We start from the raw sequence: 25,798 nt of genomic DNA, 5'->3' as shown, positions 1-25,798 counted from the left end.
TACACGGGCTCGATCGTACATCACCATCATGTATAAGGCAGTGCACATGACATACGAAGCGTCCCCGAGTCAGCATAGCCAAGGACTCTTTAGTACATAACGAGACCACTTTAAAACCAACCGTGGATAGGCGGACCACTAGACGTCGAACCCCAATTTCATATCGTACATCTGTCGGAAAGATACCCTAAGAGCTACTTGAATTCCCACTTATAAACTCCCGAAACTTTCCGGTTATGCAATCAGGTGCTGGGGATACAGGGGAAGCATAATATCTCACCCAAAACTAGCAAATCCTACATCCAGCTGTATCCATCCTTCAACACATAACCAAGAAACCTTCAGAAATCGTTTACCTCAACCTTCGAAAAGCATCCGTTATACGAGTTATGGCAATACTCCCGAACTCCCGCCCTAGTACTGGGTGGCGTCGAGGTTATCTCACCAACAACTGCATAAAAGAGATTCTCGATGTCGGCGAAACTCAGGTATTCTAGAATTGCAACAATAAAATTGTGATGACAACACCTTGGAGCTCAGCTCCCCGGGACACTGCCACAACCCCTAAATGTCAGGAGGCACCAAGAACAATGTTCTCATCACAAAACCATCGGAACGATTCCAAGATACCTGCGTGATTCTAAATTTTTTTAGTGAGATTTGAGAAGAGAAGAGTCAAAACTCTATGTTAGGATGCCTCACCAGAGCGACGAAGGGACTGAGGAGTAAAAAGAATCCTAACTCTCCGATATATATAATCCTAAAAGACTCAAAACATTTTTCTAGACTCAACAATGCCAACGATTCGATCAAGCAGGGGGGCTCCTAAAGTCGTGGAAGGCTCTGATTACCAACTTGCAACACCCTTGATGCGGCTATATCTCCCATGTGTCGAAGCACGACTTAGAGGCATAACCGCATTGAAAGCAATGTCGCAAGTGAGGTAATCTTCGCAACAACCCATGTAATACATAAGGGAAAGAGATACATAGTTGGCTTACAATGGCCACTTCACACAATACATGAATAAAGCATTACATCATCCAGATACAATCAAGGTCCGACTACGGAACCAAAATAAAAGAAGACTACCCCAAATGCTACACAGATCCCCGATCGTCCCAACTGGGCTCCACTACTGATCGACTGAAACGGGACAACACAAAGGACAAGACCTTCATCGAGCTCCTCCTCGAGCTCGGTTGCATCACCTACACGGTTTCATCGGCACCTGCAAACTGGTTTTGGAAGTATCTATGAGTCACGGGGACTCAGCAATCTCACACCCTCACGTTCAAGACTATTTAAGCTTATAGGTAGGGAAAAGGTATGAGGTGGAGCTGCAGCAAGCACTAACATATATGGTGGCTAACATACGCAAATGAGAGCGAGAAGAGAAGGCAAAGCACGTTCGAGAAACTATGATCAAGAAGTGATCCTAGAACAACCTACGTCAAGCATTACTCCAACACCGTGTTCACTTCCTGGATTCCGCCGAGAAGAGACCATCACGGCTACACACGCGGTTGATGCGTTTTAATTAAGATTAAGTTTGAGGTTTTCTACAACCAGACATTAACAAATTCCCATCTACCCATAACCGCGGGAACGGCTTTCGAAAGTTCATAACCCTGCAGGGGTGTCCCAACTTAGCCCATCACAAGCTCTCACGGTCAACGAAGGATATTCCTTCTCCCAAGACAATCCGATCAGACTCAGAATCCCGGTTACAAGACATCCTCGACAATGGTAAAACAAGACTAGCAAGACCACCCGCTGTGCCGACAAATCTCGATAGGAGCTGCACATATCTCGTTCTCAGGGCACACCGGATAAGCTAAGCGTATGGGAGCCAACGTAACCCAAGTTGCCAAGGGACGGCGCCGCACAGTGCTCTGGGTTGGACCAACACTTAGACAAGCACTGGCCCGGGGGTTTAAAATAAAGATACCCTCGGGATGCATGACTCCCAAGGGAAAAAGGCTAGGTGGCGAATGGTAAAACCAAGGTTGGGCCTTGCTGGAGGAGTTTTATTCAAAGCAAACTGTCAAGGGGTTCCCATTATAACCCAACCGTGTAAGGAACACAAAATACGAGAACATAACACCGATATGATGGAAACTAGGGCGGCAAGAGTAGAATAAAACACCAGGCATAAGGCCGAGCCTTCCACCCATTTACCAAGTATATAGATGAATTAATTAAATAAGAGATATTGTGATATCCCAACAATAATATCCATGTTCCAACAAGGAACAAACTCCAATCTTCACCTGCAACTAACAACGCTATAAGAGAGGCTGAGCAAAGAGGTAACATACCCAACCAACGGTTTGCTAGGACAAGGTGGGTTAGAGGCTCATGGCAATATGGGAGTCATGATAAAGCATGTGGTAGGTATCGCAGCATAGGCATAGCAAAAGAGCGAGCAACTAGCAAGCAAAGATAGAAGTGATTTCAAGGGTATGGTCATCTTGCCTGAAATCCCGCAAGGAAGAAGAACAAGTCCATGAAGAAGACACACGGACGAAGTCGAATGGATCCTCACAAATGCGATGTTATCGGAACTAATCCGAAGAAGCAACACCGGAAAGAAAGCAGACAACATAGTAAACAACCATCACATAGTCATGGCATGATGCGCAAACAAGTATGATGCATGTCCGGTTTAATGAAGCATGGCATGGCAAAGGGCACAAACAAAGCTACAAGTTAAGTGGAGCTCAATATGCAAATAGTTGCATATTGACGGAACACCACATCAATTATTTAGTTCTCTCTCGTTTAGGTACCCAACAATATTCAATGTTGTTAAACATGGCAAGAGGTGAGGCATAACAAAACTACACCATCTAAACAATTTAAATGGGGCCGGATATAACAAATAACGAATCCGGTAAATCCCCATATGCCTTAGTAATTTATTACAACAACAATTTAAAACATTTTAGATGTTGTTATCATGATGCGGATGACATGAACAAGTTTATGCAATTTTTATTAAAAGTTGACAAGAGCAATATGAAGCATTTGTCACCGTGGCAGAAAGGAAAGGGGTGCGACGGCAACGATAATGAAAATGGGTGCCACGGCAGCGTTCCAGTTCCGGAAACTCAATTGAGATGCCGGTGGAAAAGAACAAGTGTGACGGGAGCGTGTCATGCAAAGAACGGTGGGGTGCTGTGGGTTACGGGGTTCCCACGTGTCGACGGCATGGCAATGAGGAGGAACAACTAAGGTTCACGAGCGAATACAACAACCAACCATGCATCTCATACAACACATGCATCCGGTCCACGGGCGTCGTCTCAGGGTTATACCTTTGGAGCGTGCAAAGGGGACGGTTCTCGTTCGTAGAGGGAAGTAGGCGTTCTCGCGACGGCGGTAGTGGAAGTAGTCGATCTCGCATGCTCTAGGGTCGACGGTAGAGGTTCTCGCGATCTCGGCGACGGTAGTGGAACACGTTTTGGAGGGGAAGTAGAGGTTCACGTTTCGTAGTCGTTCGGGGTCGCCGATAGTTGTACCCATTCGTTGTTGGACTTGCCGGATCCGATGCCTCCAGACGTAGTGGTACATGTTCGTTTTTCGGAGAGGTACTTGGTGATTTCGGAGATGGTAGAAGACGAACTTGGCGGTTCTCGTTGACCTAGTACTTGGCATTATTTTCGGTTTGGTGATCGTTTTAGGCGTCGGACGTCGAGGTCTCCGGCCGTAGTGGTACTTGGTGAATCCTGAAACGGTCTTGGCGTCTTCGCGCGTAGGGGTACTTGTTCTTTTACTCCACGGTCTTGGCGGATCCACGCGATGGTAGTGGTACTCGTGAAGAGGTACTCGGCGGTCGTCGTGTAGACGTTCACGTGTCTTCGGCGACACCAGGATGCATCTTGGCGGTCTCGTCTCGGTCTTCAATCCAAAATGAAGCAAGGCAAAGACTCGGGGCGGTGGTACTTGTCTCGGGCAGGGCAGCGCTGGAGATGACGAGCTGCTGCTAAGCAGGGGAAGTCGACACGGGGCTGCAACATGGACATGACGGCGACATGGACGGACAGAAAGGTGCTCGCAGGAGGAAGGAGAGGCTGGCGGCTGCGGCACAAGAAGCAACTGTGGCGCGGCTTTGGGCCATTGCGATGGCGAACTTGGAGGCGGGGCGGTGTCGGGCACGCAGGTGGCCGGTCACTGGTGCGTGGAGGAGCAAGGGCGATGTGGACGAGGTGGCACAGGGCCGGGCGAGGTGAAGCAGCAGGATGGGGGCCACCGGGGCGGAGCTTGGCGGTGTCTCCCCGTCGGAGATGAAGATGGGGAGGCATGGAGGACGCTGGCTCCGGCGGAGGTCGGGGCCGGAGCTCCTGCTGGCAGCGAGGTGGAGCACCATGGGGATGCAGGCAGCGGAGAGGCGCGGGGCGTCGTGGCTAAGCGGAGGGAGGAGGAGGCGCGGATGGGACGGCGCCGGTCACCGACGTCAAGGCCCGTCGTGGAGCTCGTGGTGGTTGGTGGTGGCACGGGACGAGGACAAGGGGTTCGAGGAGAGGGACGATGGGGAAAGAGGAGGGGATCGAGAGCGAGCGCTCTGTCCCTGGTGGCGCGAGAGGAAGGAAACGAGGGAGAGGGAGATGTGCGTGAGGGAGAGGGCTAAGGCTGCTAGGGTTAGGTCCGGTGCGGGTTGGGCCTGACCGGCTAGAGTGGGGAGGCCCAAGAGGGCTAAGGCTGCTAGGGTTTTTTTTTCCTATTAATTTCTTTAGATCGGTTTTATTTTTCCGGTTTAGTTATTTAGCGGACGTTCGTCCGTACGTTCGTTTTAACGAACGGTTTTCACCGTTTAGTCGCAGACAGGAAACATTTGTTCGTTAGCCTGTTCGTCAGTTTTTCTTTTTCTCGGATTTTTTCGCGATTATTTTCGATCGTGATTTCTGATCCGATTTTCGTTTTAGTTTATCTTTTCGCTCGTTTATCAGAATCAGGCGATTCAAGCACCTAGAGTTTCGCCTCGAAGCCCTCTTTCTGTTTAACCAACTTAAACAAGTTTTTGCTACTGTAAAATTTGACTTTAGTCCAAATTAGTAAATGAAGCTTGTTTCTTTCGCCGTTTGAGTTTTGTTGCTTCGTTTGATTTTATTCTTTTTGCAAACCGGAGTTCTTAAGTTGAACTTTTTGGTTAGATCTCTTATTCGAGTTTTACCCGTGCCCTTGCTTGATTGCTTATTGTATGCTTGTTTGTTTGTGATAGAGTACCCGGAGTGCGAAGCGTCCTACTACGAGTCTCGAGGTTTCGCGGATCATCAACAAGGCAAGTAACACTTTGATCATAGCTCTTTACTACCCAGTTTTATTGCATTAGATCAATCCACACACAATTTCATGGTTAGGATCTAATTTAAATTGTGGGTTTGGGAAGTAGATGAGGTAGTACCTATTCACCTGTTTATAATCAAACCCTGGGAGTTACTTCTACGTTGCTTATTTTGCTATGCTATGCTCGTAGACGTGGATTGGGTTTGAGTGTATTCATGACAGATGTGAGTATTTTTAATTAATGGTTAACTTAAGGTGGCAACTTAAATTCACATCTAGGTGGATTGAGGCACCTGGGAAATCCATTGATTGCCTTTATTTTTGGAAATCCCGGGGTACCGTGTGATTCTCCTATGGACTGCCACCCAGGCTTAAAGGGATCATGAGATTATTCATGCTAGAAACTTCCGTGTGCAGCCACAAGCTATTATGGGCTCTAGCATAGTTGATTAAGTAGTGTGAACTCTTACAGTGGTAGACTAGCAGATGTAGGGGATGTAGGTGGTAATGTCTACCCATCGTAAGGTGCTAACGCTTCTGAAAGACTGTGTCTCGGTCATCTGTTTCTCAAACACCATGTAGTACGAGAAATCCAACGGAGGAGATCGAGTCTTGTGGGGAAAAGTGTGCAAACCTCTGCAGAGTGTACAAACTAATCATGGTTAGCCGTGTCCCCGATTATGGACATCTTGAGTATCTGGTGTTTGGATTATCATGTGGATCTCATCACTCTTAATTATAAAATTTGATTGGGTTATTAATTACTTTTATTTGGGATTGAGATGGGGTTTACCATTCTCAATGTTTAGCAACCACCATGATAGTTAAATAAAGTTTATTCCTTTGTTGTAGGGAAAAATTGGCTTTTTGCAAAACTTATTAACCATACATCCTCCACCAGCCAAATATGCATGTAGTGATAGCATTATTCTGTTCATTACTCTCTTGTGTTACATTGCCAGCATATTCCATGTGCTGGCCCGTTTTCGGGCTGCAACATATCATGTTGCAGACTTTTCAGACGATGAGTAAGGAGCCTTAGGTCATGGTCTTTCACTCAGTGATGCCGTTGGAGTTGATGGACTCACTTTATCTTCCAAGCCTTCCGCTGTTATCGTATTAGATGGCCTTAAGCCATATTTATTGTAATAAGTTCTCTTTTGAGACATTCGATGTAATAAGTGTGTGATTGCTACTCTGTAAAAAATCCTCAAGTACTGTGCATGTCAGCATTACCGATCCAGGGATGACACTGATGCACAGAGATCAGACTGTTTGAGGTCTGGTCTCTACATGTGGCCATGCAGTAGTGGTAGACGAGGACGTGAGTGCGCACACACATCTGGGCGACATCGACCTTGGGATGAGACCCGACATGAGTGCGGGTGTACTCGAGGTCAAACCCCCTGGCTTGTGGGCCCCTCGAGAGTCCCCTAACCGTAGTTCCACCTCTATATATTCTCAAATATTCCCCAAACTTTAGAAGCGTCCACCAAAATACTTTTCCGCTGCCGCAAGCCTCTGTTCCCGTGAGATCCCATCTAGGGCCTTTTTCGGCACTCTGCCGGAGGGGGATTCGATCACGGAGAGCGTCTACACCAACCTTGCCGCCCTTCCGATGAAGCGCGAGTAGTTTACCACAGACTTAAGGGTCCATAGCTAGTAGCTAGATGGCTTCTTCTCTCTCTTTGATCTTCAATACATTGTTCTCCTTGATGTTCTTGGAGTTCTATCCGATGTAATATTCTTTTGCGGTGCGTTTGTTGAGATCCGTGGAAGAAATCAAGTCTACACGCGATGGATACGAGGAGGAAATGACGATACTAGTGGAGATGAATGATGATCTGACAAGGAAGCTAGGAGTATTCATGGGAGACCCCGCGCTAGGAGGAGAAGATGATGGTTCCACTTGCCCAGAGAACTACATCATCATCGACGACACTGACTCGGACCCTGACGATAGCGACGATGACAATGTTGATGAAGCTGGAGCAGATATCATGGAGTCTTCGACCGATGAATTTTCTAGTCGACCACCATATCAGTAGTAGTATTCCACCATGTATATAGTATAGTTCGAGCACTTTTGTAAAGGTAGTTTTGGACCGATTGTATGCCTTTGTTTGATTTGATTGAGTGATATGTTTGTGTTTGTCTCATGTGCATATGGGTAGTGTTTTCCCCCTAGACCTCATTCTACTATGTTTTCTCATCTTTTCTAAACCCAACAGATGCCTCTGAGACGCGACAATGGATTTGCTTTCCTACCAGAGCTCATTCAGTTGATCCAGCAGCAGAATGCATTGATGCAGATACTAGTCCAGAATCAAAACTAGGGGAACAACAACAACAACAACCCACCACCACCACCAGTTGATCACTTAGCCCGTTTTCTTAGGCTGAATTCGCCGGTGTTCTCCAGTAGCACCGAGCCGATTGTTGCAGATGATTGACTCCGCAAGATTGAAAGGGAGTTGACTACTGCAGGATGCACAGATGTGGAGAGAGTGCGTTTTGCCGCACATCAGCTTGATGGACCCCGCAACATCATGGTGGGAGAATTTCATAGTCACTTACCCCATTGACACTGTGACATGGGACCAGTTCTAGCAAGCTTTTCGCACTGCCCATGTATCAGCAGGAGCTATGGCCATGAAGAAGTGTGAGTTTCGCAACTTATGCCAAGGAGGGGGCACTGTTGGCCAGTATGTGGATGACTTTAGTAAGCTAGCACGTTATGCCACAGATGACATCGCGACAGATGCAGCTAAGAAGGAGAAGTTTCTGGATGAACTGAATGATGAGCTGAGCATGCAGTTGATGGTGGCAAATTTCAATAACTACCAGGAGTTGGTGGATGGAGCTCTCATGCTTGAAGGGAAGAAACATCAGATTGACAGCCGCAAGAGGAAGTATGGACAAGGGAAGTATAATTCTGGAGCTCAGCAGAGACCTCATTTTACCCCGAACCCGGGAGGACTTGTCCATAACCATGGAGGCCACACTCATAATGGAGGAAGTTCGCACAACCATAGTGGCTCCAAGAGCGGGAATGGTAATGGAGGAAGCAACGGACAGAACTGTTCCAACCCGGCAACACCCGCAAAGAAAGATCTAAGCCACATTACTTGCTACAAGTGCCAGAAGACCGGACATTACGCCAATGAGTGTCCTGAAGCTAAGAATGGAAACGGCAATGGAAGATCTGGGAAGAAGCCCAACCCTTTCACCAGGGGACAAGTGAACCACGTTAACGTGGAGGAGGTTGAAGCCCAGCAGATGCATTAATAGGTAAGTTTTTGGTTAAGTCATTTACTGTAGTCGTACTTTTTGATACTGGTGCATCGCATTCATACATATCAAGGGGATTCATGGATAAGTTTAAACTGTCAACCCAAGCCCTTAGGTCACCTATGTTAATAACCTCGCCAGGAGCAGAGTATATAGCTAGCCTATGGTGTGATCGGTTACCATTAAGGATTGGTAACTACCTATTCCCCTCAGACCTAATAGTATTTGAGTCACAAGGATTGGACGTGATATTAGGCATGGATTGGTTATCGAAGTATGGAGGGAACATTGATTGCGCCAGTAAGTCAATTTTTCTCACCACCCCAGAAGGAAGAAGGATCAAGTATTTATCCCGGCATGTGCCGAATAGGACTCAAGTAAATTCCTTATCAGGAGTTGTACAGGAGGAAGTACCAGTGGTGAAGGATTTTCCAGATGTATTTCCAAAAGAGTTGCCAGGCATGCCGCCGGATAGAGACATTGAGTTTTTAATTGAGCTTTTGCCAGGCACAGGGCCCATATCTAAGAGACCGTACAGAATGCCCTCAAAGGATTTGGAGGAAATTAAGAAGAAGATTAAGGAGTTACTGGATAAAGGTTATATCTGCCCAAGTTCGTCACCTTGGGGATCCCCAGTACTTCTAGTGTAGAAGAAGGATGGATCGTTAAGGATGGTTGTTGATTATCGAGGATTGAATGAAGTGACGATCAAGAACAAGTACCCACTGCCGATGATCAATGATTTGTTTGACCATCTGCAAGGAGCTAAGGTGTTTTCCAAGATCGATCTGCGATCAGGGTATCACTAGCTGAAGATTCGAGTGTAGGATTTACCCAAGACAACTTTTACCACGAGGTACAGACTATATGAGTATACCGTTATGTCATTTGGCGTGACTAACACACCTGCCTATTTTATGAACTTGATGAACAATGTGTTTATGGAGTTTTTGATAAGTTCGTCATGGTGTTCATTGATGATATTCTGGTCTACACGAAGAATGAAAAAGAACATAAGGAGCATTTGCGTTTGGTACTTGGGAAACTCAGAGAACATCAGCTATACGCCAAGTTCAGCAAGTGTGAGTTTTGGTTGAAGGAAGTTGGATTTCTTGGAAATGTTCTATCCGGAGAAGGAATAGCGGTACACCCCAACAAAGTCATCACTGTGACAAATTGGGAGGCACCCACGTCAGTTGGAGAGATCCGGAGTTTTCTTGGACTCACAGGATACTACCGGAGGTTCATTGAGAATTTCTCGAAAATTGCAAAGCCTATGACGGAGTTGTTGAAAAAGGACACTAAGTTCAGATGGACTGAGGAACGTGAGGCCATTTTTTAGGAGTTGAAGAGATGCTTGGTTACATCAGCAGTGTTGATTTTGCCAGATCAACGCAAGGATTACGAAGTGTATTGCAACGCTTCTCGTCGAGGACTTGGAGCATACTTATGCAGGAGGGAAGAGTTGTTTCATATGCCTCATGACAGCTTAAACCCCATGAGTTAAATTATGCCACACATGATTTGGAGTTAGCAGCCATAGTGCATGCGTTGAAGACTTGGAGACATTTTCTCATAGGAAACCATTGTGAGGTATACACAGATCACAAGACTTTGAAGTATATCTTCACGCAGAAGGAGTTGAATCTCAGGTAGAGGAGATGGTTGGAGCTCATTAAGGATTATGATATGAGATTGCAGTATCATTCCGGAAAGGCTAACATAGTAGCCGATGTGTTAAGCCACAAAAGTCATGTCAATACAATCATGACCGGAAAATTACCCAAGGAGTTGGCAGAGGACCTTCGCGAGCTATGCTTGGAGATAGTTCCGAGAGGTTATGTAGCAGCTTTGGAGATTCAGTCTACTTTGATGGATAAGATCAGAGAAGCTCAGAAGACAGAGAAGGAGATTGCTGAGATAAAGGAAAGAATGAGCAAAGGAAAAGCTAAAGGATTTCATGAGGATGAGCACGATACCTTATGGTTTGAGGACCGCATATATGTGACAAATGATCAGGAGATCAGGAAGTTGATTCTCAAGAGGCCCATGATTGGCCATATTCGATTCACCCAGGAAATACCAAGATGTATCTGGATTTGAAGGATAGTTTCTGGTGGACCAGAAATGAAGAAGGATATTGCAGAGTATGTAGCAGTTTGTGATGTATGTCAGATAGTGAAGGCAGAGCATCAGAAGCCAGCAGGATTGCAACAACCATTGCCGATACCTGAATGGAAGTGGGATAAACTAGGCATGGACTTTATCACGGGATTACCCAGGACTCATTCAGGCTATGACTCGATATGTGTTGTAGTCGATCGTTTGACGAAAGTAGCTCATTTCATCCCAGTGAAGACCACTTACACCAGTGCTAAGTTGGCAAAGATATACATGACCAGGATCGTATGTCTGCATGGAGTTCCGAGGACCATTGTATCAGATAGAGGAACCCAGTTTACCTCAAAGTTTTGGAATCAGTTGGATGAAACTTTGGGAACCAGGCTAGAGTTCAGTACAACTTTTCACCCGCAGACAGATGGACAGACTGAGAGAGTCAATCAGATTCTGGAGGACATGTTGAGAGCTTGTGCACTGGACTATGGATCTAGTTGGGACGAAAATTTGCCTTACGCAGAGTTCCCATACAACAACAGCTATCAAGCCAATTTGAAGATGGCCCCTTTCGAAGCACTGTACGGAAGGAGGTGTAGAACACCGTTATTGTGGGACGAGGTTGGAGACCGACAGTTGTGTGGACCAGATTTGATTAAAGAGTCTGAGGAGAAGGTTAAGCTAATTCGCAATAGACTCAAGGTAGCCCAGTCCAGGCAGAAGAGCTATGCGAATTCTAAACGCAAGGAGATAGTTTACAAAGTTGGAGATAGAGTGTATCTTCGTGTATCCCCACTTCGAGGAGTGAAGCGCTTTGGAGTTAAGGGAAAATTAGCACCACGTTTGTGGGACCATACAAAGTTTTGGAACGTATGGGAGAAGTTACTTACAAGTTGGAATTACCTGAAGGATTGTCAGGAGTTCATGATGTGTTCCACATTTCTCAGTTGAAGAAGTGCCACGCAGAGATGGCCGATATTCCTATGAGAGATACAGTGCCGCTCGAAGCTATACAGTTGGATAGCGATTTGACCTACGAGGAGAAGCCAGTCAGAATTCTCGAGTTTGCTAGACGAGTCACACGCAGCAAAGTAATCAAGTTCTGCAAAGTTTAGTGGAGTCACCATACCGAAGAGGAAGCCACCTGGGAACGAGAGGAAGACCTACGGAAGGATCACTCTCACCTATTTTCTAGCCAACCCGAATCTCGAGGGCAAGATTCATCTTAAGGGGGGTAGGTTTGTAACATCCCAAATTTTCAATTTGGAATGTTATACATTAGATCATCATTGCATATCATATTTTATTTGCATTTTGGTTTGATCCTAGAAATTCTACGCAACTCAAGCACCCACGGAGAGAGTTGGGGATTTCATTATTTTCATATTCGAGTTTGTCTCGAATTTTGAAAAGAGGATCGTTTGATTTTAATTATTTTTATTTTTGAATATTTCTTTTATAAAAATAAAAGAGAGAGGATAAAATGACTTCCTCAAAATAAAGAAATATCAGAGATTTAATGTTAAAATCAAATAAGATTTTTATTCGGGGTTTATCGCTATTTTATTTGAATTAGGAAAAATATGCGTTTTTCAAAATTGCATCTTAGGCCCAAATAAATGTTCAACTTGTCCGGCCTATTTTTAGAGGACGGGGAAAATTTATTTTGGGATTTTGGAGTCCGTTTAGTATTTCTTTTATTCGTTTTTCCTAAGCGGAATTATTTAAAAAAGGGGGGGAACCGACCTATGGGTCGTATCCGGCCCGGACTCCTCCCAGCCCCCCCCTTAATAAGCCGCCGCCCCCAGCCCCGCAGCCCACCGCTGCCCCAGCCCACCCCACGCCAAACCCTAGCCGCCACCGCCGCCTGCAGCCGCCGCCTTCGACCGCCGTGCCGCCGGATCTAGTCACCGTTGACCGTCGTTTGACCGGTCGGTTTTCTTCGGTAAACCCCGATTTTTCTTTTTTTTCCGGTTTATTTCTTTAGATCGGTTTTATTTTTCCGGTTTAGTTATTTAGCGGACATTCGTCCATATGTTCGTTTTAATGAACGGTTTTCACCGTTTAGTCGCACACAGCGAACGTTCGTTCGTTAGCCTATTTGTTAGTTTTTCTTTTTCTCGGATTTTTCCGCGATTATTTTCGATCTTGATTTCTAATCCGATTTTCGTTTTAGTTTATCTTTTTGCTCGTTTATCGGAATCAGGCGATTCAAGCGCCTAGAGTTTTGCCCCGAAGCCCTCTTTTTGTTTAACCAACTTAAACAAGTTTTTGCTACTATAAAATTTGACTTTAGTCCAGATTAGTAAACGAAGCTTTTTCTTTCACCGTTTGAGTTTTGTTGCTTCGTTTGATTTGATTCTTTTTGCAAACCGGAGTTCTTAAGTTGAACTTTCTGGTTAGATCTCTTATTCGAGTTTTACCTGTGCCTTTGCTTGATTGCTTATTGTATGCTTGTTTGTTGGTGATAGAGTACTCGGAGTGCGAAGCGTGCTACTACGAGTCTCTAGGTTTCGCGGATCATCAGCAAGGCAATTAACACTTTGATCATAGCTCTTTACTACTCAGTTTTATTGCATTAGATCAATCTGCACACAATTTCATGGTTAGGATCTGATTTAAATTGTGGGTTTGGGAATTAGATGAGGTAGTACGTATTCACCTGTTTATAATCAAACCCTGGGAGTTACTTGTCACGCCCTCGATGCGGCTATATCTCCCACGTGTCGAAGCATGACTTAGAGGCATAACCGCATTGAAAGCAATGTCGCAAGTGAGGTAATCTTCACACAACCCATGTATTACATAAGGGAAAGAGATACATAGTTGGCTTACAATCGCCACTTCACACAATTACATGAATAAAACATTACATCATCCAGCTACACACAAGGTCCGACTACGGAACCCAAAATAAAAGAAGACTACCCCAAATGCTACACAGATCCCCGATCGACCCCAGCTGGGCTCCACTATTGATCGACTAGAATGAAACAACACAAAGGACAAGATCTTCATAGAGCTCCTCTTTGAGCTTGGCTGCGTCATCTGCACGGTATCCTCTGCACCTACAAGCTGGTTTTGGAAGTATCTGTGAGTCACGGGGACTCAGCAATCTCACACCCTCGCGATCAAGACTATTTAATCTTACAGGAAGGGTAAAAGTATGAGGTGGAGCTGCAGCAAGCGACTAGCATATTTGGTGGCTAACATACGCAAATGAGAGCGAGAAGAGAAGGCAAAAGCACGATCGATGAACTATGATCAATAAGTGATCCTAGAACAACCTACGTCAAACATTACTCCAACACCGTGTTCACTTCCCAGACCCCACCGAGAAGAGACCATCACGGCTACACACGCGGTTGATGTATTTTAATTAAGATAAACTTCAGGTTTTCTACAACTGGACATTAACAAATTCCCATCTGCCCATAACCGCGGGCACGACTTTTGAAAGTTCAATCCCTGCAGGGGTGTCCCAACTTAGCCCATCACAAGCTCTCATGGTCAACGAAGGATATTCCTTCTCCCAAGACAATCTGATCAGACTCGGCATCCGGTTACAAGACATCCTCGACAATGTTAAAACAAGTCCAGCAAAGCCGCCGGAATGTGCCGACAAATCCCGATAGGAGCTGCACATATCTCGTTCTCAGGGCACACTCAGATGAGACATCCTACGAGTAAAACCAACCCTCAAGTTGCCCCGAGGTGGCCCTGCAGTCTACTCGGTTCGTACCAACACTCAGAGGAGCACTGGCCTCGGGGGGGAGGGGGGTTAAAATAAAGATGACCCTCGAGAGCGCGACTCCCAAGGGAAAAGTAGGTGGTGGTGAGGCAAATGGTAAAACCAAGGTTGGTCCTTGCTGGAGGAGTTTTATTCAAAGAGAACTGTCAAGGGGTTCCCATTATAACCCAACCGTGTAAGGAACGCAAAATCCGGAACATAATATCGATATGACGGAAACTAGGGCGGCAAGAGTGTAACAAAACACCAGGCATAAGGCCGAGCCTTCCACCCTTTACCAAGTATATAGATGTATTAATTAAATAAGAGATATTGTGATATCCCAACAAAATATCCATATTCCAACAAGGAACAAACTCCAATCTTCACCCGGAACTAACAACGCTATAAGAGGGGCTGAGCAAAGCGGTAACATAGCCAAACAACGGTTTGCTAGGACAAGGTGGGTTAGAGGCTTGGCTTAGCAATATGGGAGGCATGATAAAGCATGTGGTAGGTATCATAGCATAGGCATAGCAAAAGAGCGAGCAACTAGCAAGCAAAGATAGAAGTGATTTTGAGGGTATGGTCATCTTGCCTGAAATCCCGCAAGGAAGAAGAATGAGTCCATGAAGAAGACAAACGGACGTAGTCGAACGCTTCCTCACAAACGCGACGTTATCGGAACCAACCCTAAGAAGCAACACCGGAAAGAAGCACACAACATAGTAAACAACCAACACATGAACATGGCATGATATGCGGGATGCGGTATGCGGTGCATATGCATGATTTGGAAAGGAATGATTGAACCTGGCCTCAACATGGAAATCCAAGAGTGCCACTGGAAAGGTGAGTTGATTTCGGTCGAAATCGATATAAAGATCACCGGAATCGGATGCACGGTTTGGAAATGACAAGCAAAACAAATATGGCACCGGTCTGCGATAATCAGCACGAGACCACCTAAATGCATCAAGAACAACATGCTACAGCACTCCAACATGACAACAAAATACATTTCAGGGATCCACTCATGATGCTTAACAAAAGATGAACACTGAGCTACGGCTAATTCACTCAATAGAAGGTTCAAACAAGCATGGCAAAAGTACAAAAGATATCAGGTTTCAAACTTAGTGAAATTAACAGCAAGTTTGGAATTTATCATCAGGATGCAATGTTTAGAGCAAGATAACTACATGCTATAGGAACATATCATGGAAAAATCAAGGCATGGCATGAAGCTACTCAAAGCATATAACAAAAATCCCTTACAGACCATAAGCCAAAAGGGATCATAAAATACAATCGCAACCCCATGAACATAGCAATTAACGATAACAGATTCAGACTAGTGAAAAACCGGAGCATGCAAAACAGATATCAAGTAGGCATGTTTACGAGCTTGATGCACTCACGACAAAGCATGTCATGATAATCTAAGCATACACCCAGCAAGTAGACATGGCATAGAAGCTATACATGGCATGAACAACATCATAGCATGCATGGATCAACTGCAACAAGCTCGGCAGAATTGCTAAACATGTTAACAATCTGCCAGGAACATATTATAGCAAAAGTAGAGCTCAATTGCCTCAAGCTAGGGTGCTCCATAATTGCAAACAAAGACATGGATGGATAGAGCACAACATTATCTACAAAACATCCTTATTGATCATGCTCAAAAGGGGCACGGATCACTAGGTATCAACATGAACATATGGCATAAAAATAAGGACAGGGCAAGGACTTAGTGAAATTCTAAGTCCCTGAAATTAACAACATTAAGTAAGCTACTTTGCATGCTTGTGCTAGTGACCACAGAGATCACAAATATACATGGCATACACCCCTGTAAAGATGGCATGGCATACTTCAAAACACATGTAGAGCTCAAGATCATAGCATGCACACATTAATCATGGTAAAAATGACAAAAGTGCATTTGCTGATATGAATCTGAAACTAACATCACATAGCCCTCTTCCAACAGCATTTCGGGCATCAAGATGAGCTCAAATAAAAATGATGCAATGAGATGAAATGGAGTACTCTTCGAGATGAACATTTCGATATGCTACAGGCACGAATCAGAGCAACGGTGATGAAGTTATGGCATGCCAAAGTATGCAAAAATGTTAGGGTTTCAGGGGAAAAAGTCAACCGAGTGGAAACTCCAGATCATGGTTAGCCGTGTCCCCGATTATGGACATCTTGAGTATCTGGTGTTTGGATTATCATGTGGATCTCATCACTCTTAATTATAAAATTTGATTGGGTTATTAATTACTTTTATTTGGGATTGAGATGGGGTTTACCATTCTCAATGTTTAACAACCACCATGATAGTTATATAAAGTTTATTCCTTTGTTGTAGGGAAAAATTGGCTTTTCGCAAAACTTATTAACCATACAGCCTCCACCAGCCAAATATGCATGTAGTGATAGCATTATTCTGTTCATTACTCTCTTGTGTTACATTGCCAGCATATTCCATGTGCTGGCCCGTTTTCGGGCTACAACGTATCATGTTGCAGACTTTTTAGACGATGAGTAAGGAGCCTTAGGTCGTGGTCTTTCACTCAGTGATGTCGTTGGAGTTGATGGACTCACTTTATCTTCCAAGCCATCCGCTGTTATCGTATTAGATGGCCTTAAGCCATATTTATTGTAATAAGTTCTCTTTTGAGACATTCGATGTAATAAGTGTGTGATTGATACTCTGTTATAAATCCTCAAGTACTGTGCGTGTCAGCATTACCGATCCAGGGATGACATTGATGCACAGAGATTAGACTGTTTGAGGTCTGGTCGCTACATGTGGCCATGCAGTAGTGGTAGACAAGGACGTGAGTGCTCACACACATCTGGGCGACATCAACCTTGGGACGAGACCCAACACGAATGCGGGTGTACTCGAGGTCGAACCCCCTGGCTTGTGGGCCCCTCGAGAGTCCCCTAACCCTAGTTCCACCTCTATATATTCTCAAATATTCCCCAAACTTTAGAAGCGTCCACCAAAATACTTTTCCGCTGCCGCAAGCCTCTGTTCCCGTGAGATCCCATCTAGGGCCTTTTTCGGCACTCTGCCGGAGGGGGATTCGATCACGGAGAGCGTCTACATCAACCTTGCCGCCCTTCCGATGAAGCGCGAGTAGTTTACCACAGATGTAAGGGTCCATAGCTAGTAACTAGATGGCTTCTTCTCTCTCTTTGATCTTCAATACATTGTTCTCCTTGATGTTCTTGGACTTCTATCCGATGTAATATTCTTTTGCGGTGCGTTTGTTGAGATCCGATGAATTGTGGATTTATGACCAGATAATCTATGAATATTATTTGAGTCTTCTCTGAACTATTTTATGCATGATTAAGATATCTTTGTATTTCTCTTCGAAGTATTGGTTTGCTTTGGCCAACTAGATTGGTTTTTCTTGCACTGGGAGAGGTGCTTAGTTTTGGGTTCAATCTCACGGTGTCCTCACACAATGACAGACGGGGTAGCGAGGCACGTATTGTATTGTTGCCATCAAGGATAAAAAGATGGTGTTTATATCATATTGCCTGGGTCCCTCTACATCATGTCACCTTACTTAAAGTGTTCCTCTGTTCTTATGAACTTAATACTCTAGATGTAGGCAGGAGTCGGTCGATGAGTGGAGCAATAGTAGTAGATGCGGAATCATTTTGGTCTACTTGTCACGGACGTGATGCCTACATTCATGATCATTGCCTTAGATATCGTCATAACTATGGGCTTTTCTATCAATTGCTCAACAGTAATTTGTTTACCCACCGTATGTTTTCTTTCTAGAGAGAAGCCTCTAGTGAAACCTATGCCCCCGGGTCTATTTTCCATCGTATATTTTCAGATCTATAAACCAAAAAAACCAAAAATACCTTGCTACAATTTATGTATATTTACTTTAGTTTGCTCTTTATTTATCTTTTATATCTATCACTATTAGATCTCACTCCTTGTTCGTGAGCATGAAGGGATTGACAACCCCTTTTTCACGTAGTGCGCAAGTGTTTGTTAGTTTGTGCAGGTGCATATATTGGGGACTTGCTTATGGCTCCTACTGGATTGATACCTTGGTTCTTAACTGAGGGAAATACTTACCTCTACTTTGCTGCATCACCATTTCCTCTTCAAGGGAAAAATCAACGCAAGCTCAAGAAGTAGCAGGAAGAATTTTTGGCGCCGTTGCCAGGGAGGTTCTTCATCAATCCTACCAAGTACCCATCATAAACTCGCATCTCTTGCACTTACATTATTTTCCATTTTCCCCTCGTTTTCCTCTCCCCCAATTCTAAAACGTTTTCAGAAAAATACAAAAATATTTGCCTTCTTATTCGCCCTTCTTTCATTCGTATTTTTGGTTCGCTTTGCATTTGCTTGTGTGCTAGATTGCTTAGTTTGTCATGGTGTCTCAAGAAAATACCAAGTTGTGTAACTTTTCCAACACTAATAATAATGATTTTATTAGTACTCTGATTGCTCCCACCACTAGTGCGGAATCTTATAAAATTAATGCCGCTTTGTTGAATCTTGTTGCGAAAGAACAATTTTCCAGAAGTCCTAATGAAGATGTCGCATCCCATCTAAATACTTTCGTTGAGTTGTGTGATATGCAAAAGAAAAAATATGTGGATAATTATAGTGTTAATTGAAGCTATTTCCGTTCTCACTACGAGATCATGCTAAAACTTGGTTTCCATCTTTGCCTAAAAATAGTATTGATTCATGGAATAAGTGTAAAGATGCTTTTATTTCAAAGTATTTTCCTCCCGCTAAGATCATGTCCCTTAGGAATTATATAATGAATTTTAAGCAACTTGGTCACGAACATGTTGCACAATCTTGGGAGAGGATGAAATTGACGGTAAGAAATTGCCCTACTCATGGTTTTAGTTTATGGATGATCATACAAAATTTTATGCCGGGTTGAGTTTTGCATCTAGAAATCTTTTAGATTCCGCCGTGGGAGGTACTTTATAGAAATTACATTAGGATAAGCTACTAAACTCCTAGATAATATTATGGCAAATTACTCTCAATGGCATACCGAAAGATCTTCCACTAGTAAAAAGGTGCATGCGATTGAAGAATTTAATATTTTGAGTGGCAAGATGGAAGAACTTATAAAATTGATTGCCAGCAAGAGTTCTCCTATTGATCCTAATGATATGCCTTTATCCACTTTGATTGAGAATAATAATGAATCTATGGATGTGAGTTTTGTTGGTAGGAACAATTTTGGTAATAAATCATATAGAGGTAATTTCAACCCTAGGCCATTTCCTAGTAATTCCTCTAATAATTATGGTAATTCCTACAACAATTCTTATGGAGATTATAATAAAATACCCTCTAATCTTGATAATAATATTAAATATTTAATTAATTCTCAAAATAATTTCAATGCTATGGTAGAAGAAAAATTGCTTAAGATTGATGATTTGGCTAGGAACGTTGACATAATTTCTCTTGAGATTGATTCTTTAAATATTAGATCTATGCCACCTAAGATTGATATTAATGAGTCTCTTAAAGCTATTCAAGTTTCTATTAATGAAAGTAGAGAAAGAACTGCTAGGATGCGTGCTAAGAGAGATTGGTTTGTAAAAGTGTGTTCTTCTAGTTTTTGTGAAAATAATGATGAAGATCTTAAAGTGGTTGGTTGACTCCTATTGAATATTTGTTTGCTAATGTAAATATTTATAAAGATGGGACTGGAGATGAGTCAACTTTAGCTAGAAGGCCTCCCAATAATTTGGAGGTTGAAGATCTTAATGAAAAAATTGATAAAAGTGGGATTGGATTTGGTGTGCTAGGTTTCGAAAAAATTGCTAGCATCTCCACTATTTCGAAAACTTTATGTGGTGTGCTAGGTTTCCATATATTTGATGACTATTCTTTGAATTTGCATCTAGCGGATTCCACTATTAAGAAACCAACGGGAAGGATCAATGATGTTCTTATTGTTGCAAATAGGAATTATGTGCTCGTAGATTTTATTGTGCTTGATATAGATTGCAAACCTACATGTCCTATTATTCTCGGTAGTCCTTTCCTTAGAACGATTGGTGCAATTATTGATATGAAAGAAGGAAACATTAGATTTCAATTTCCGTTAAGGAAGGGCAATGAACACTTCCCAATAAATAAAATAAGTTGCCATATGAATCTATTATGAGTACTACTTATGGATTGCATACCAAAGATGACAATACCTAGATCTATGTTTTATGCCTAGCTAGGGGTGTTAAACAATAGCGCTTGTTGAGAGGCAACCCAATTTTATTTTGTGATTTTGGTTTTTGCTATTGTTTTTCAACAAATACACATTATTAATTCTGTAGTAATTGTGTTTTGGTGTTTTTATTTAGTGTTTGTGCCAAGCAAGACCTTTGGGATGGTCTATGGTGATAGTTGATTTGATCTTGCTGAAAAACAGAAACTTTTGCGTTCAGTAGCAGCATATTTTAAAATCATAGAAGCATCATAAAATTCTAAATTTTTTACACAAGATTTATAAAAATTTCCTAGGTTTTCCTAATTTTTCAGATTTTTTGGAGTCACAAAAGTATACAAAGTTTCCAGATTACTACAGACTATTCTATTTTTAAGAGATTCCGCTTTCTATGTGTTGTTTGCCTATTTTGATGAATCTATGGGTAGTATCGGGGGGTATGAACCATGGAGAAGTTATAATACAGTAGATATAACACCAATATAAATTTAGAATGAGTTCACAACAGTACCTAAAGTGGTGATTATTTTATTATACTAATGTATCTCACGAGTTTTCTGTTGAGTTTTATGTTGTGAAGTTTTCAAGTTTTGGGTTAAGATTTGATGGACTATGGAATAAGGAGTGGCAAGAGACTAAGATTGAGGATTCCCAAGGCACCCCAAGGTAATATTAAAGGACAACCAAGCATCTAAGCTTGGGGATGCCCCAGATGGCATCCCCTCTTTTGTCTTCAATCCATCCATAAATTTACTTGAGGCTATATTTTTATTCACCACATGATATGTGTTTTGCTTGGAGCATCTTGTATGATACGAGTCTTTGCTTTTTATATTAACAAAATCATCCTTGTTGTACACACCTTTTGGGAGGGACACGCTTTAATCGTGAATTTATTAGAATACTCTATGTGCTTCACTTATATCTTTTGAGCTAGGCAGTTTGCTCTAGTGCTTCACTTATATCTTTTTAGAGCACGACAGTGGTTTTGTTTTATAGAAATTGATGAACTCTCATGCTTAAATTATATTATTTTGAGAGTCTTAAACAGCATGGTAATTTTCTTATGTTATGAATTTAATCCTAATATGATGGGCATCCGAGAGGGATATAATAAAAAATTTTATATAAGACCATTGAATATATGCGAAGTTTGATTCTTTGCATTTATTTTGAGATATAAAGATGGTGATATTAGAGTCATGATAGTGAGTAATTGTGGATAGAAATACTTGTGTTAAAGTTTGTGATTCCCATAGCATGCACGTATGGTGAACCATTATGTGATGAAGTCGGAGCATGATTTATTTTCTTGATTGTCATGCTTTGTGTGGAGGTCGGGAGCGCGCGCTGGTTAACTCCTACCAACCTATCCCCTAGGAGCATGTGTATTAATACTTTGTTTTGATGGCTAATAAACTTTTGCAATAAGTATGTGAGTTCTTTATGACTAATGCTGAGTCCATGGATTATACACACTCTCACCCTTCCACCATTGCTAGCCTCTCTAGTACCGTGCAACTTTCGCCAGTGCATTAAACCCACCATATACCCTTCCTCAAAACAGCCACCATACCTACCTATTATGGCATTTCCATAGTCATTCCGAGATACATTGCCATGCAACTTCCACCGTTCCATTTTATTATGACACATACCATCATTGTCATATTGCCTTGCATGATCATGTAGTTGGCATAGTATCTGTGGCTTGGCCACCTTTCATAATTTTTATACATGTCACTCTTGATCATTGCACATCCCGGTATATCGCCGGAGGCATTCATATATAGTCATATCTTGTTCTAGTATCGAGTTGTAATTCTTGAGTTGTAATTAAGTAAAAGTGCGATGGTCATCATTATTAGAGCATTGTCCCATGTGAGGAAAGGATGATGGAAGCTATGCTTCCCTCACTAGTTGGGATGAGTCTTCGGACTTTAAAAAAAATAAAAGAGGCCAAAGAATCCCAAATAAAAAAAGAGGCCAAAGAAGCCCAAACAAAAAAAAGAGAGAAAATGAGAGAGGGACAATGTTACTATCCCTTTTCCACACTTGTGCTTTGAAATAGCACCATGTTCTTCATGATAGAGAGTCTCCTATTTTGTCACTTTCATATACTAGTGGGAATTTTTCATTATAGAACTTGGCTTGTATATTCCAATGATGATCTTTCTCAAATTGACCTATGTCTTCATGAGGAAGCAAGTTGGATGCACACCCACTTAGTTTCTTTTTAAGCTTTCATACACTTATAGCTCTAGTGCATCCATTGCATGGCAATCCCTACTCACATGCATTGATATAAATTGATGGGCATCTCCATAGCCCATTAATTTTCCTAGTTAATGCGAGACTTTCTCCTTCTTTTTTGTCTTCTCCACAACCACCATATTCTATTCCACCTATAGTGCTATATCCATGGCTCACGCTCATGTATTGCATGAAAGTTGAAAAAGTTTGAGAACACTAAAAGTATGAAACAATTACTTAAGTAACACCGGGGTTGTGCATGATGAAATACTTTGTGTGATGAAGATGGAGCATAGCCAGACTATATGATTTTGTAGGGACAACTTTCTTTGGCCATGTTATTTTGAGAAGACATGATTGCTTTATTAGTATGCTTGATGTATTATTGTTTTTATGTCAATATTAAACTTTTGTTTTGAGTATTATAGATCTAAATATTCTTGCCACAATAAAGAAGATTGCATTGATAAATATGTGAGGTAGCATTCCACATCAAAAATTCTGTTTTTATCATTTACCTCCTCGAGGACGAGCAGGAATTAAGCTTGGGGATGCTTGATACGTCTCCAATGCATCTATAATTTTTGATTGTTCCATGCTATTATATTATTTATTTTGGATGTTTTATATGCATTAATATGCTCTTTTATATTATTTTTGGGACTAACCTATTAATCTAGATCCCAGTGTCAGTTTTCTGTTTTCTCCTTGTTTTTGACTTACTACAGAAAAGGAATATCAAACGGGTCCAATAGAATAAAACTTTATGATGATTTTTCTTGGATTATAAGACACCCATGTGACTTGGAGAGAGGGCCGGAAGAGTCCCGAGGAGGCCACAAGCCTCTAGGGTGCGCCCCAGGGGGGCACCCCTAGCTTGTGGGCCCCTCAAGAATCCCCTAACCCTAGTTCCACCTCTATATATTCTCAAATATCCCCCAAACATCTGAAGCATCCACCAGAAAACTTTTCCATCGTCGCAAGCCTCTGTTCCCGTGAGATCCCATCCAGGGGCCGTTTCCGGCACTCTGCTGGAGGGGGATTCGATCACAGAGGGCCCCTACATCAACCTTGTTGCCCTTCCGATGAAGCGTGAGTAGTTTACCATAGACCTAAGGGTCCATAGCTAGTATCTAGATGGCTTCTTCTCTCTCTTTGATCTTCAGTACAATGTTCTCCTCGATGTTCTTGGAGTTCTATCCGATGTAATATTCTTTTGCAGTGTGTTTGTTGAGATCTAATGAATTGTGGATTTACAATCAGATTATCTATGAATATTATTTGAGTCTTCTCTGAACGCTTTTTTGCATGATTAATATATCTTTGTATTTCTCTTCGAACTATCCGTTTGGTTTGCCCAACTAGATTGGTTTTTCTTGCAATGGGAGAGGTGCTTAGTTTTGGGTTCAATCTCGCGGTGTCCTCACACAGTGACAGAAGGGGTAGTGAGGCACATATTGTATTGTTGCCATCAAGGATAAAAAGATGGTGTTTATATCATATTGCTTGGGTTTATCCCTCTACATCATGTCACCTTACTTAAAGCATTGCTCTGTTCTTATGAACTTAATACTCTAGATGCAGGCAGGAGTCAGTCAATGTGTGGAGTAATAGTAGTAGATGCAGAATCATTTTGGTCTACTTGTCACAGACGTGATGCCTGTATCCATGATCATTGCCGTAGATATCATCATAACTATGGGCTTTTCTATCAATTGCTAAATAGTAATTTGTTTACCCACCATATGTTTTCTTTCAAGAGAGAAGTCTCTAGTGAAACCTATGGCCCCCGGTCTATTTTCCATTATGTATTTTCAGATCTATGAACAAAAAACCCAAAAATAGCTTGCTGCAATTTATTTATATTTACTTTAGTTTGCTCTTTTATTTATCTTTTATACCTATCTCTATTAGATCTCACTCTTGTTCGTGACCGTGAAGGGATTGACAACCCCTTTTTCACGTTATGTGCAAGTGTTTGTTAGTTTGTGTAGGTGCATATATTGGGGACTTGCTTATGCCTCCTACTGGATTGATACCTTGGTTCTTAACTGAGGGGAATACTTATCTCTACTTTGCTACATCACCCTTTCCTCTTCAAGGGAAAAATCAACGCAAGCTCAAGAAGTAGCAACAGACAAGTAGCCCACCACTGTCAATTTCGGTGCAGAAATGACATTGATTCTTGTTGGACCTTGTTGATCAACTACAAGTAATATCTCAAGTGAAGGTGTGTCCTCAATGACCATATTGTGGTGCACCTTTTGTAATCTCTTGTTGTAGCACCAGCAACACACATAAATAGTCCAAATAGTTATGGAGGTGATGTGGAAGCTACTCAACCCATTGATCACCCGAGGACGAAGGTACTCGAGTGTAGTACAGCCACAGAGTAGGTGCTCCATGTAATCCTTTGGGATTCAGACGAGGACGAGCTCGAGGTTCTTCAATCATGGTGGAAAAAGAACGGACGCGTCATTAAGGGGGGATGGCAGTTCATGAACTAGGCGAGGCGTAGCATGGGCGCGAGGCGGAGCGCGGACGTTGGTAGCGAGCGCATATGCTCATCATTAAACTGAGCTCCTCGAGCTGATCCAGGGCGGGGGATCAGAACCACTCGTCAAGCTTGGCTCGATCCTTGCTGTTGGAACGGAACTTGCCCGTGATAAGGCCTCTGATTGGGCCAAGGTGACTGGTGAGGATCTAGGAGAACACATCCAAGCTTTTGCGATAGCCATGGCAGAGCTCATGGGCGTCAATGAGGTCAAGAGGGGTGGAGTGCCATAGGGGGCGCCACCGCCGGGAAAGGATGGTTGTCCTCGCCCCATATTTGATTGGGAGGAGGGAGATGATGACT

The sequence above is a fragment of the Triticum aestivum genome, chromosome 3A (genome assembly GCF_018294505.1).
Source record: "Triticum aestivum cultivar Chinese Spring chromosome 3A, IWGSC CS RefSeq v2.1, whole genome shotgun sequence".
NCBI classification, from domain to species: domain Eukaryota; kingdom Viridiplantae; phylum Streptophyta; class Magnoliopsida; order Poales; family Poaceae; genus Triticum; species Triticum aestivum.
The sequence above is the reverse complement of the archived record's forward strand: the minus strand, read 5'-3'. Positions refer to the sequence as shown.